Source organism: Mustela lutreola, chromosome 3, assembly GCF_030435805.1.
Source record: "Mustela lutreola isolate mMusLut2 chromosome 3, mMusLut2.pri, whole genome shotgun sequence".
NCBI classification, from domain to species: Eukaryota; Metazoa; Chordata; class Mammalia; order Carnivora; family Mustelidae; genus Mustela; species Mustela lutreola.
This window is the reverse complement of record NC_081292.1, coordinates 105,803,575-105,814,212: the sequence shown is the minus strand read 5'-3', so window position 1 is coordinate 105,814,212 and position 10,638 is coordinate 105,803,575.

Genomic DNA, 10,638 nt, shown 5'->3' with positions numbered 1-10,638 from the left:
TCATTATATAAATATGTATAAAAAGTAGGGAATATGTGTTCCTGGGAGAGGAACTTGCATATGGGAAGGAACAGAAGTGAGAGGAAATGGAACCCTAGAGATATTCTGCAATATGGTTAGAATTAAGGGAAAGAAGGAAGAAGAAGAAAGAGGGGCGAGATTTTGCTTTTAAGTAATTAGAAAACACAATGTCCCCCTAGCCAAATTAACTCAGTTCTTACAATTATCAAAGAATATTTAGGGAATGTGTTCATAGGTGAAGCTAGAGTGCTTGGCGGGGTATGATCATGGAGGACTTTGAGCCCCATGTTAAGGAGCACGTGGCTTATCCTGAGGCCTGGAAAGTCCCCAAATGGTTATTAGCAGAGGAGTGATATGGTCGAATGCACATCCACCAGCAGAAACCCACAGGGGTGACCTTGTCTACTTCAACAGAAGTCAGTGGGTTTCAAGGTGATACAGTGTTGTAAAAAGGTAGCCTCAAGAAAGTGAAATTCCACCTCTCCCCAGGACTTTTTAGAACCTTTAATATGGTGCTAATGAGCTTGAGAATCTCTAAGAAGGGGGAATAATGTATAGAGTTTCTCAGCTTTACCATGTGCCATTTTCTCCCCCTATATCCTCCAGGACATAATCAGTTTGGGCCTGGAGATTTGAACTCATTTAAAGGTGTTGTTGGCTTTCTTCTTATTTGTGTATTCATTTTTTTTTCATTTTCGTTCTCTTTTCTTTTCTTTTCTTTCCTTCTTCTTCTTCTTTTTTTTTTTTTTTTTTAAAGATTTTCTTTATTTGACAGAGAGAGAGTAGGCAGAGAGGCAGGCAGAGAGAGAGGAGGAAGGAGGAAGCAGGCTCCCCACTGAGCAGAGAGCCCGATGCGGGGCTCCATCTCAGGACCCTGGGATCACAACCCAAGCCAAAGGCAGAGGCTTTAACCCACTAAGCCACCCAGGCGCCCCTCGTTTTCCTTTAATGTGGTAACAAACCACCACGGATATAGAGGTGTAAACCAATACAGATGTATTACCTCCGGTTCTGTAAGACAGAAGCCTGACACAGGTGTCACCAGACTAAAATCAAGGTATGTGCAGGGCCACACTCTTTTCCAGAGGCTCTATGGGAGGACCCGTTTCCTTTCTTTTTTTTATTTTTTTTTAAGATTTTATTTATTTATTTGACAGACAGAGATCACAAGTAGGCAGAGAGGCAGGCAGAGAGAGAGAGAGAGAGGAGGAAGCAGACTCCCTGCTGAGCAGAGAGCCCGATGAAGGACTCGATCCCAGGACCCTGAGATCATGACCTGAGCCGAAGGCAGCGGCTTAACCCACTGAGCCATCCAGGCGCCCCCGTTTCCTTTCTCATTTGAGTTGTCAGAATTTAGTTCCCTGTGGATGTGGGAATGAGATCCTCACATCTTGGCTGGACATCATTGGAGGGCTGTCCCTGGCTTCTAGAGGCTTCTGCATTCCTGGGCTCACGGTCCCCTTCTTCCATCTCCAAAGCCAGCAAAGGCAGGTGGCATACCTCCCACACTTGGGTTCTCTTCTTCCTCTTTCCTCTCTGATCATGGCCAGGGAATGTTCTCCCTTTTTAAAGACAATGCAGAGAATGCAGGACAATGTCCCCATCTCAAGGTTGTGCCCTTCATTACATCTGTAAAGTCACTTTTGTCATAAAGTAACATATTCACAGATGCTGGAGACCAGGGAATGGGCATCTTTGGGGGGCTCTTACCCTGCCTGCCTTTCCCAACCACACATTTCATTTTCAGTATGATCAAGTTGCAAGATTGATAACCATTTTCCCCAGGATAGTTCTGCTTCCTTTCATTTTATAAATCTTACAGCATTCCTGAAGCACTGAAGCTTTCCTTACAATGTCCATCTTTCTGCTTCAAATGTGTGTTGGTGAGCCAACCTTGTCTTCTTCTGGGTCACGCAGCCCAGATGTCTCCTGGGTCCCCTGCATCTCACAGATGTAGTTGAACTTGACTGGATCCAGCCTGCTGGGCCTGTGAGGACCCAGAGGTCTCTCCAGGGCATCTGCAGGTTTCCATGACTGCTCCCTGTCTTGGCAATCCTGCCCCTGCAGGACAGCACTTTACAAACCCCTAAGTCCCAGGTTGTAGGACTTTGCTTCTCCCAAAGAACGTGACTCACGGCTCCTCACAAGTCACAGTGTTGCAGCCTTCCCCCATCTCACTGCTTCGTGGATTTCTCCTCTCCCCTCTTTCCCTTGTCCCTTTGCAATCAAGAAATCTCCTTATTAGTCTTGTAAAAGACTTTTTTCGGGCCAAAATGAGAGGTCCCGCTTTTGGAGGTAAGCTAACTCCCCAGGTTCACTTAATGGATGATCCCAGCTCGGGATCATAAAGGGGACATGCTATGGTTTTGCATGGCATCCGTGCAGATAGGATGGATGTGAGCGTTGCATGTTTCACCTTCCAGAGACTGACCCTGAGTCCAGCGACCAACAGGTCAGCTACGAGTGGGGTGGTTTACCCACCAGACAGGTCCCTGCCCCCTCTCCTTCTTCATCCTTCTCCCTAAATCAGCCTACACGTACTCTGTATGCGTAAGGTTTTGGAGTGCCTCCCACTTCTGAGTGGTAGGTTGAAGACAGTCTATAAAATAGAGAAAATCTGAACCGGGGTAAAATGGTGAAAGATTCCGGCCTTCTTTCGTGTCTGGAGTAACAAACCCCGGGACCTGTGATGTGAAATGAACCTGGGATATTCATTTGTCCATGCGGCTGCATCTCGGAGGGCAGCGATGTGGAAGGGGCAGGGTCATAAGTAACACATACGCAAGGAGACCGCAATCCGGTCCTGCGGACACCGGACACCGGAGGCAGGGCAAGCTGCCTGAAGCAGGAGCGCACGGAGTGGTCCCATCCCGAAAGGCCGTGAGCCCCAAGCATGGAAACAGCCAACCTTTGGTAGGCTGAGGCGGAGCTGCCGGGGCCGATGGGTAGGGACCAGTTTCATGGTACGGGTCAGACGGTGTTTGGCAAACTGGACAGTCAGCGAATTAAACATTCAACGCGATGTGTTTTGGACAATTAGCTCTCTCTGAATTGGGTTTTGGCACATTCGCTACAGCCCACAGCTTCCATCCCGAGTGGCTTATTAAGGAATCTCTTCTGAACAAGTACGGAGCAATCCGCGTAAAGAAATCCTCCTCTGAAAGCAATTTTTATCTCTTTCTTTAGAAAGCTGGCTTATTTTCTCTGGCGGTTTTCAGATTATCCTGGGCTCTAGCCTTTCCTGATGAAATTTCTTGGGTGTCAGACCCTGGGGACATTGACTTGACCTCTGGGGTGCTCCCTGTGGTGAACCTCTTATGTTTCTCAGCCCCCCACCCCTTCCCCAGTGGGAGGCTTGGAATTTTATGATGAGAATTTAGTTTCTTTTGGCTTTCCACTTGTCCTGAGCCACTGAATCATATTTATCTTTTATAGACTAAAAACATCTCTTTCTCCAAAGTCTGGGTTGGATTCTGCTTTTGACTGGCTATCCTGTCCTCCCCTATCAGGGACTCCAGTGTGACATTGTCACTCCTTCTCAAGGCTGTCATCACTTGGACATTGCGGGCTGCTCTCTCGTGTCAGTGGGAATTAAGCTGCTTTGCCCCTCGTGCCTTCCTCTGTCCTCATCGATGTTATTTTTGTGGTCCACCAAGGGTTGCTATGGTGCCGGGTTTCTTGGCAGCAGGAGACTGCCAGATTGTCCGGGTCCCCTCCCTGCCCTATCTGACTCACAGTGGTGTAGAGGACTGTTTTGGGAAAGCCTGTGTTGGAGGGTTCATCCTGGGGGGACCTTCCGACAAGGATGTTGCTTTGTGTCTCTCCTTCTGTCCTCACCCAGAGGTTTGGCCCCGCTTTTCCCTCCAGCTGCCTGCCTTTGGAGCATCATGTCACGCCCTTGCTCTCTCTCAGACCTGCTTCTTTACAACGACATCCAGACCTCCACTGCGGCCCTCCCGTGGTAAACACAATCCCACTGAGTTTTTCTGGTGAATAGAATGTCTTAAAAACAACAACAACAACAACAACAAAAAACCCCTCTCTGTAAATTCCCTCCACTTCATTCAATATTTATTGACTATTTATTGTGTGCCCAGCCCCGTGCTCCATGCTGTGACTGACATGAAAAGGATAAACTTGGATTCGGCTCCAGGACAAATGGTGATCTCGGTGGGGACCCGAAATTAATGCGCAGGGGACTCTGAGGCGCATAGAACGAGAATTGAATACGAGCCACAGGCAATGGTGTAGTGAATGTCGAGAGGCTCAGAGAAAATACAGCCCAGCGCGTGGAAGGGATGGAGGCTGGTCTGGGAGAGGGGTGTGGATCGAAACTCATCCTTGAACAGCTGCAAGGTTGGGGTTGGAGGGACCGGCAGGACAGGAGGGCGTGGAAGTTTTGCAGAGGCAGGAGCAAGCCTGACAGTCCCCATGAAGGACCGCGGCAGTTGGGAAAGCCTGCAGAGAAAGCAGTCTGACCCCACTGCCCAAGTTGCCCCTCACAGTGATTTAGCAGTAGTGACAGTTTCATTGGGAATATGTGTCGTTCATGTTCGCAAGTTGTAGTAATATTCGGACAGAATTAGAGTCATTTTGCAACATGTTGTGTCTCCTTGAGAGTTTCTGATAGTTTTTCAGAACCTCCTTTTTTTCTTACATTCTTTTTTCTTATGTATGTAAAATTATTCTTAGCTACAACTCCCTCTTCTGTGCTTTTTAGAACAAGGACGGTGTGGATCACTGTAAATACCTAATGGGATTCATTGGCAAAATAGTATTAGACAAAAATGGATGCATGTATCTGCATGAGAAAAGGTCTAGAAGGAGATTCTGAGGCGCTATATTGATTGTCATGGAATGGGTGGCATTACGGATATTCTCCACCTTTCCTTTCTGCTGGGTGTATTTTCACATTTCTTTCATAAGAATGGATTGCTCTTATGAAAGGAAATCAACAACAATGGAAACTCATCAGTGAAAGAAATTGCCGAAGAAAATTTTCTGGACTTTTTCGGGGGCTGGAGTTCCTTGTTTTTCAAGTTTTGAATTCATTTAAAGTCAATTATGTCTGCTCTGTTGCTTCGGCCATGCTTCCGGGTTTCTCTCCTGTTTGAAGGATTTAAGACTTGTATTCTGGCCAGCTTGCTTTCAGCCAAATTGTTTTCTGCCCCGTCGCCAGGGTTTGTGATGGACAGCCTGAGCAGGCAGCCAGGCATGGACGGAGCAGGCGGTCACCTCTGGGCGAGCCTTTATGTCCAGTTGTAGTGGCCTTCAGCCTGCCATGCATCAGAATCTCTGGGGGAACTTTCCAGATCTGCAGGTGCTCGGGGATTCTGAACCATTAGTATTTTCAGGCATTAGTACTTAAGAAAAAAAAAAAAAAAGGATGCCCATATACCCCCAGGGATAAGACTCAGTGAGCTAAGATATCCCTGTGTGGGTCCCTCTTCAACCTGTGCACTGGATGGAACCATTCTGTTTTCTCTGGGTCCTGTTTCTCAAGGTTTGGTGCTGAGACCGCCATGTAGAATTGGCTGGGAAGCCTGGGCACCATGCAGAGCCCTGGGCCCCTCTGCAGACACTGAATCAGAATATCTGGGTATTTGATCCAAGCAGCCAAATTTTCCTATGCTCTTCCTGATTCTTTCATACTGTATTTGAAAATTTGAAAACTACTGTTGTCCTGTGTCTCTAACTGGCTCTTCTTTTTCTATTTTCACCTGTCTCTCCTAGCACATTGATTTTGTTAATCCTTCATGGGATTGGCATTTCTTTTTTTTAATTTAAATTTTTATTTTGTAAGAGATTTATTTATTTTTGAGTGAGAGAAAGAGAGTGTGTGAGAGAGAAAGCATGAGCAGGAGGGGCAGAGGGAGAAGGAGAGAGAGAATCTCAAGCAGGCTCCAAACTGAGTGTGGAATTGGATGCTGGGCTTGATCTCATGACCCTGAGACCATGACCTGAGCCGAAGGCACACACTTAACTGATCGAGCTACCCAAGCACCTCAATATATAGGACTTCTTTAAAAGAAATAATGATTTTACTATTGGGGAAATCAGGCATTGCTGCCTTTCTTTTCACAAATTGACTTTAGTTATAGAAGCGAAGCTGTAATGATCTTGAGCCCTGTGGACTTTCACAGCTGTGTTGTAATTGGTAAGAGAGGGGATGTTCACTTCAGTTCCCATCAGAGCTTGAGAAATGAAGGGCTAGGTGGGGGCCCAGGCTTTTCAAAGATAAGCTCCTCCCCCATGTAACTAGCCCTTAATGAGAAGAAGGAACTGGTGAGTTTAATGGGCTAGTCTCTTAGACTTGGGAACCAGGTCTGTTATAAGAAATGCATTTATCTGAGGTGCCTGAGTGGTTCAGTCAGTTAAGCATCTGCCTTTGGCTCAGGTCATGATCCTAGAGTCCCAGGATGCAGGCCCATGTTGGGGTCCCTGCTCAATAGGGAGTCTGCTTCTCCTTCTCCCTCTGCCCCTCCACCCTGCTTGTGCCTCTCTCTCTCTCTCTCAAATAAATAAATACAATCTTAAAAAAAAAAGAAATGCATTTATCCACTTAAGTTATAAAATATGTTGGTTAGGAGAAATTGAATTTACTAACTAAGCTGTAAGATGACCTCATTAGCTGCGTGTGAATTTAAACTGGTATGTATACCCCGAGGGTTCTATCGGATAAATATTCTCAGAGCCTTGGTGATTGATTCACAGGAGTGAGGGAATGGTTTAAAAAAAAAAAAAAAAGCCCTGGAGCTTTAAACAACAAAGTTTTATTTCTTGTTCATGCTTCAGGTCATAGTGAGATCTGTGCCAACCAGTTCTTCTTCACTCAGGGTCCACGGTTCACCATTTGCAACATCTTCAATTACCAAAGGTGGGGGAAAAAAATGATGGAGACACATTGGCTCTTACATACTGATATTTTATTGGCCATTGTAACATGTACCCCTGCTGACCATTCTGGGGGTGGGTCATAGTCCCTTGATGCTCAGAAGTGGAGGGAACCAATACCCCTCCATGGTTCATCAGAAGTGCATAGAGGCTCTAGGCAGGTGTCCCCAAAAGAGAAGGAGGCCTGAGGAAGGGACATGTTGGTGGGTAGCCAGGGATTTGATAGCTGGGTGTGGCTTCCTCTCTTTGCCGACTCACGAAAGTCACAAATATTTTATTTTTCCCCCAGTTTTTTGGTTCTCCTGGTAGTTTTTTGCCCTTTCTTTGCTCATCCAGTCTACCCCCTTCCACTGGGAAGGTAATGAGATTCCAGAAAAGACAGTCATGCAACCAGTCCAGCCCTGTATGTTATGCCCAAAGGAACCAGCGACCAGATTCATCCAATCAGAGGGCATCTTGCCAGGGGTCAGAGAAGGATAACCCAACTTCTGTAGTCAGGTTCACAGATATTCACTGGGCATTGTTGTGTGTCACCATTTGGCTACAGGTCTTAGAAGGGGAAGAAGCACTGTGGCTCTTGGGAAATTTAAAATTTACAATTACACCTTAGTTATCCTGAACCTCTAAAAAATGGAAAGCTTTAAACACTCAATTGAAGGAGTGTGGCACACGTATCTATAATTTTAATAGAGCATTTTATATGATTCTATTTTCTTTCCTTTCTTACATTGAAATTATCCTGCTTCAACACATTATTTAAATGGTTGCCCTAGAGTTTGTCATATGCAATTATCTGTGCATATGTGATACGCAATTAATCTAAATATATTTTCTTATAACATTATATTACTTTATGAGTATTACAGGTACTTTATTTCTTATTTTCTAAAATAAGTCTTTTTTTTAAAAAGACCTTATTTATTTATTTGACAGAGAGAGATCATAAGTAGGTAGAGAGGAGGCAGAGAGGGGGGTGGGAAGCAGGCTCCCTGCCAAGCAGAAAGCCCAATGCGGGGCTCAATCCCAGGACCCTGAGATCATGACCTGAGCCGAAGGCAGAGGCTTTAACCCACTGAGCCACCCAGGTGCCACAGTACGGTTACTTTATAACAGAGTATTCTCAATTCCTTCCACCCATCCCTTAAAATATCATTTCATAAGCTATAGTTACTAATATATTATTTCTCTTATTACTCTGAACAATAATTTATTTGATGAATTAAGAATAAGACTTTTATTTTATCTTCATTCATTCCTTCTCATAATGATCTTCCTTTCTTTCTGAGATCCAAGTTTCCCAGCCATTCTCTCTCTGAAGAATTTCTTTTAACATTTTTTGCAGGGGACATCTGCTGATGATGCATTTTGTTTGTTTTAGAAAATATTTCTCTTTAACTTTTGAAGGCTAGTCTTGCTGGATTCAAAATTCTAGGTTAGTGGTGCTTTTCTTTCAATACTTTAAACATCTCATTCCACCCTCTTCTTGCTTGCATGGTTCCTGATGAGAAGTCTGTTGTAATTCTTATACTTGTTCCCATATAGATAAGGTATCCATTCTCTCTTCTATTTCTTTCAAGATTTCTTCTTTGTCTTTAGTTTCCTGCAGTTTGACTATGATATACTTTGTGTAGGTTATTTTGATATTTATCCTGCTTGGCCTTCTCCGTGTGTTCAGAATCCATGGTTTGATATCAATTGTTAATTTTGGAAAATCCTCTGCCATTATTACTTCAGATGTTTTTATCTGGCCCATTTTCTCTTTCTTCTTCATCTGGCATTCCAATTTCACCTTTTGAAATTGTTGCAGAGTTCTTGGATATTCTTTTGTGTTTTTAAATTCTTTATTTTTCTCTTTGCATTTTGGTTTAGGAAGTTTCTATTGACTTAGCTTCAGGCTCATCAATTCTTTCTTCAGCCATGTCTAGTCTAATGATGAGCCCCTCAAAAGACATTTTTGTTAGAGTGGTTTTGATTTCTAGCATCTCCTTTTGATTCTTTCTCAGAGTTTCCATCTCTCTGCTTACACGAGCCTACTCTTCTTGTATGCTGTGTACTTTTTTCCTTAGAACTCTTAACACATTTATCACAGACTTTATTTTTTCTTGCCTTTTAGCATGCCTTGTAATTTTTTTTTAAAAGCCAGATATGATATGTCAGGTAATAGGAACTAATCTAAATAGGCCCTTGGTATGAAGCTTTCATGTTGATCTTGCTAGGAACTGGGTTAATGCTTGCTACCGCTTAAAGAGGCTTAAAATTCCTCTTTCAGATTCCTTGTTTTTGTCTTCCTTGTTGTCCTTGGATCTCTCTAGAGACTCCCAGTAAAATTGTTGCCTTAAGCTCTTTCACTTGTAATCCACCAATCCACCACTGGGTAATACTGGAGCGCTGCTAGTGTGATAGGGAGGGGTGAGGAAGGGAAGTGTTCTACAATATCATGAGTGAGTTTCAGTTCTTTAGGTGGCCTGTGACCTTCACAAATATTTCTTAGCTTTTCACCCTCCTTAGGTGAGACAGTGAGGCCAGAGGGGCTGGAGATGGGTAGGGCTCTGGGCTTCTTTCCTGGAGAGTAGGCTTTTCTTATAGAGCTACTTTGGGTTATTTAAAAATAGTGACCTTCCCCTTCCCCTGCTGCCCAAATCATAGGATCTTTCTCATCTCTTCACAGTGATAATGTAAAGCTCACAAAACATGGACCCCCCGCTCCCCAAGCCTACAGTCCCTAGGAGCTTCTCACTCTCCCCTTTGTTCACACTCAACCTTCATGAGTTCATCAGAGTTTTCACCGAGGTGTTCCTACCAGTTTATGGCTGCAGTAGCTTTGGCTCAAGGTAAGCTTTTTTACCTTGTCACTTAGCTGTGACTCTCTGGATTTGTCTGTCTCTCCAGCTTTTGGGGTGATGGTTTGCCTTGTGATCTCAATTGTCTAATGGGTCTCAGAAACATCACTGGTTTTCAGTTGGTTCACTTTTTTTCATGTTGTGAGTGTGGGAGTGAAAACTTCCAAGCTCTTGACATGTTGGAATGGAAACCTGAAGTCCCCTGAATGCAATTTTCAGCATAAAATGGGACAAGGAAAAAGTTGTGGGAAAATATGTGGCCCTACCTCATTATTGCAGACATATAAGTATATAGAACATATATACATATTTATATGTTGGTGTGTTTGTATGTAAAGAATGCCAAAGGTGCACACCCAAGTGTTAGCAGTAGTTACCTCAGAGGAGTAGGGTAGAGATGGATGGGGAGTTGCCCCTTTTATACTTCACAATGGATGACTTAGAAAAATAAACAGGTATTATTTCATTAAAACCATTAAAAAAGCATTTTGCAGTATGGAAGCAAAGGGACATAGTTCAAAGGAAAATAAACAGGACAGATTGGGTTAGTAACTAGAGAAACTGAAGGCTGCAGGTGAGATTGGACAGTGAATAAAAATGATAATGAGTTGCTTGTGCTGAGTGCTGATTTAATAGTTGCAACGGTGTTCCTGTGCCCATTAGCTGATGAAGATCCTGAAGCTTATGCTGGTAAAGGAATGCATCCCAGGTGTTACAGCTAGAAAGTAGCGGAGCTGGGGTGTCAGCAGAGTTTTGCGCCCTCTAGAGGGCTCCAAGGACAGCTTCCGAGCATATACGCTGTGGCCAGGGGAGAAAACTGAAGGGATGAATGCATTCAGTTGGCTAGGGCGACTGGTTCCTTTACCGCAAGGGCTGACAGTCT